Source organism: Pezoporus wallicus, unplaced genomic scaffold (assembly GCF_028554395.1).
Source record: "Pezoporus wallicus isolate ANWC-B61680 ecotype Strahan unplaced genomic scaffold, APGP_CSIRO_Pwel_v1 scaffold_2146, whole genome shotgun sequence".
Classification (NCBI taxonomy): Eukaryota; Metazoa; Chordata; class Aves; order Psittaciformes; family Psittacidae; genus Pezoporus; species Pezoporus wallicus.
The window spans coordinates 3,707,685-3,711,730 of NW_026639769.1; the positions used below are offsets into that span (position 1 = coordinate 3,707,685).

General features: G+C 44.2%; 1 long non-coding RNA gene across 1 annotated transcript; it reads left to right on the forward strand.

The window, feature by feature from the left end:
- The first annotated feature begins 1,993 nt into the window (after positions 1 to 1,993).
- On the forward strand, positions 1,994 to 3,113 carry LOC130602890 (uncharacterized). Its single transcript, XR_008973008.1, has 2 exons — positions 1,994 to 2,076; positions 2,861 to 3,113. It is a non-coding gene; the product is annotated as an uncharacterized LOC130602890 (long non-coding RNA).
- Positions 3,114 to 4,046: the final 933 nt, after the last annotated feature.

Here is a 4,046-nt window from a genome sequence, read left to right on the forward strand (position 1 = left end):
GACCAAGTAAACCACACATGCCCCTTCACCATTCCTCTGCCCTGCCTCCTGGGAACCATACCTAAGAGAAAGAAGGTGACAAAGTCTTGCATCAGCTTTTCTGCTATTTCTTCATAGTCTCCGAACTCCTGCAGGAAAGGTCTCAAGGAAGTTACATCAGTTGTGCCCAGTTAATCTGGATGCATCTGAGCTTGCCACCTTTCACAGCCAGAGCAACAGGCATTTTGGAATGTAATTTATTCAGTTATAAGGTAGATGATCAGAGTAGGTCAGCTGAAACTCTTTCCCTGGAAGAGGCTATTTATTTCTAGGAAGCTGTGGCCACACTGCAGGGAAGGGAGAAGGAGGTCTGTAAAGGGGATTGACAAGTGTGACTGGGGACAGAAGACAGTGCTCAGGAACTTGGTCAGAGCCTCTAAAAGAATCTGTAAGAGCACCTGATCTTGGATTTCCTTGCCAAAACTAATGTGGGCGCAGAATTACTTCTTTAAGTAGCCAATAAAGCCAGAGTTTAACTTAAGCATTTAACAGGAGTAGAAATTGAAAGAAGTTGGAAGAAAGCACTTACCGTTCCTCTTTGGGGTCACTGGAAAGCAGCTGTGCAGCACAGCTGTGTGCAGTCTTTGGTGCAGGATAAGCTCTCCCCTTGCTTAAAGCCAGGCTTGTGTCAGACGGGTCATTTTCCAAAAGCTGCTATAACTTCAAAACTTGTGGTTTGAATTCACCATGCAAGAGACATTGCTGATGAGCTCTGCCAACACGTTCCCTGAAGGACATTCTTCATGGCATTCATCCAATCTAAAATTTAAGGCGACGGACGCCTTTGGGGTGGGTTGCCATGAGGGGTAGTGCAGAGGTACAGGCATGCTTGGGTGGAGAGCCATGGGACTTCTTCTTATGCTTTGCCTCCATCTCTATGCTTCATTTCATATCCATCCATTCCCATGTCTGGCTTTCATACCCAGTCCTGAAGGTGGCTCTTACTTTTAAAAAGAGAGTGGAAGAATTTAGCACTGTAGAATATGGATGAGCTGTCCCCATGAATAAGACTTAGAAAAAAGCACAGCTATTTTGGAGTGCAAAAGAGTAATGCAGAGCAGGCTCATACTACGTGTCTTTAGGTTTGTAAAATGAAAGCTTTAAACCAGCTTTTGTTCACTTCAATCAAAAATACAAATAAACAATACCCACAGAAAAAGAGAGAGGAAATATTCTGCTCCTGAGCTGCATTTTTTGAATTCCAAATTTTCCTTGGGAGGGAATCTTTTCCAGCAAAGCCTGAAATCCACCAAAACTGGGAACAAATGACACTGTTTGCACAGTTTCAGTAGTACCACTGGGCACTGCTGCAAAAAACCATGGCTGATATTCGTGCAGAAGGCCTCCTTTTTCTCTTTGCTCACTCAAGCAAGCATCAGGAGAGTTTGAAATGTAAACCACATTCCTATGTGACGATGAAAGAAAAATCACTTGGAAGGAGACAAGGAGGAACTGAAGTTACTCACTCAAACCAGTCAGGCTGACGAATTGCTTTTGCTGTCTCTATTCATCCACATAATGGCTTTCCCTTTCCCTGGCCAGTTTATAGAAGAATAATTATCTCTTTCAGATCAGCTGCCCTGGCTTCATCATAAATCAGTTCCTTCCTCTCCTCTTGCCCTCCCACTGCCTCCTTCCCCATTTTTATTAGCACATCCTTCGCATAAGCCTTTTGAAGTCCAGCTTTCCACTGACTACATGAATCTGATGACTGAAGCCTCCTGTGAACTCACCATTTTTGCCACAAAGTCCTGCTTTTCCTGCTATAGCTGAACAAGTCCATGTGTGTACTTGTGACAAGTTGTGACAGAGCTCAGAGGAGAACAAGCCAGCCATGTGACATAAAGGACAACATGAGATGAGTGAAGCTGAGCCTAGTTGACTGTGCAAGGGGAACTCCTGGCTTTTTCAGAGCTCCACACGTCTCACACTGCAAAAAAGCCTGCAAAGGATTTGTGTAGTCTCATTAAAGATACAGAGGTCATTGCAGAATGAAGTGTGTGAGAGCAGCCATCCCAGAGGTATCAGCATTAGAGTGTAAGTTCAGTGCTGATGCTGGGTGATATCAGGGTGGTTGGATACCATCAAGTTTGGGATGGACTTGCCCAAGATGGGCTGAAGTCTGTTAAATAGTAGGGCAGAAAACGAAGCCTATTCATTGCAGCTGCAGGACAGACACTGTTTCAGAGCCAGGAACAACTCTCTTTTGGTCTCTTAGGTATTGCTGGCCCTCATCTGGTCTCCCCTTGGCACGAGTAAACCCTACGCTCTGTACCACTCAGATGGCCTCCTGCTTCCTCCATCCCAAATTGTTCAGCACTGGCAGAAGGACGTTTTGACGTGCTCCTTCTGGCTGCTTTGATCTGCCCAGACAACTGACACCTTCCCACTTCCACTGCTCACTTCTCATTTCCGTTAGCCTGAAACCATCAGCAACCAAATCATGGCTCTGCTAGAATCAGTGGCAAAAATTACATACTCCCAGAAAGCCCTGGTTTCATCAGAGCTGTCATCAGAACAAATAGCCAGAAGGCTGATCGCCCCAGTGATGGACAGAGTGCCTTCATGCTGAAATGCCTTTTTGTGCACAGTCTATTGGCTTTCTATCATTCCATGCTAAAAGCTCTTATCTGGTTTTTTGTCTACTATTGTGTGAGGTTTTTTAGTATTATTACAGTATCTTGGATGCTTTAAAGTTTAAAAAAGGCCTTTTTAATGCATTAAATGAGCTGGTCAGATTTTGCTGATGAGAAACAAGGGGAGAAATATCCAGATCAGTCACTCTGAATTTCCCTTCTTTTGTTTCTTATTTCTCATTCAGGTTTCCTGAAATACATACGGTAAATAAGAGATTTTTCTCATACCTCCCTGCCTAACAAAACTGGATTGAGCAAGAACTCTTAGGGGTCCCTGGTGAAAATAATGCTGGATGTACTTGGCAGAAAATTTCAGATACTACTCTAGTAGTTATTTAAAATCCAACAGGCCAAATGGCCTCAACAGTGGCAGGGTTTTTTTTTTTTTATTTATACATTCTGGTCCTCAGAAATGTAATAAAATAAGCTTGACATTCTGCTTGGGCAAGATCTATGAAAAATAAGCTCTCACTGCTGAGTTATGAGTGTCTGAAAAAAATTAAGTCACGGACATATATTACCCCTCACAGTGACAACAGTCTATGGGCAGTGTTTTGGGTATAGCTGTTTTCTTCCCAGTGCCAAATACTGCAAGCCTTAAGCAGGGAGTACTGGGGATTGCTGGTGGGGTTTTTTTGAAGGACCTGATACAAAGCCCTTTGTTTATAGGGTGCATGGTCTTAGTTAACAGTAAAGCACTGCTACTGTGTGGCATGGCTGGCAGACTCAAAAGGCTTTGAACAGAAGAGAAAAGGAAACAGGCGCATCAAAGTGGAGCTGACAGGTGATGCCAAATTCATTTGCAGCACATTGGCTTACTTTTCTCTCTCTGATTTCACATGACCTCTTTGCATGGGTTGTGGCAGGGGCGGCGTGGGCTGAACCAGCATCAGGCTGCATGCACATGGAGTTCACCCATTTCCTTACAGAGACTGGGATGATTGCTGTCATGGGTTGGGGGTTTCTAAAGGACTTTGGGAAGAAGCAGAAAGGTAAGAGCTTAAAGAGCCTGCAAGGCTCTCAACAACCATGCAATAAGCTTCTCATCACTATATGCAGGTTTCTGATGCCTGTATTTGATACTAATTTCTTCCTTCCCTAGTCCCCGCCTTGTTTAATTAGATGCCCCCTGCAAGAGCAACAGGTAGATTCATTGTGCTTGCAGCAGGAGTAATTACATTATTCCTTTTCACTAGCACCTGGACATATATTCTAACCCCTAAGCTGTAAATGAGGGATAAATCACCAAGGAGACGGCCATGTTATTTTCCTCCGTCATCTTTCTCCCTTGCCACATGAAGACAGCAAGCAGCTCTACTGCTGCCTTCAGAGAGGAGAAGCTGCACAGCCACAGCAGCAGCCAGGCTACTT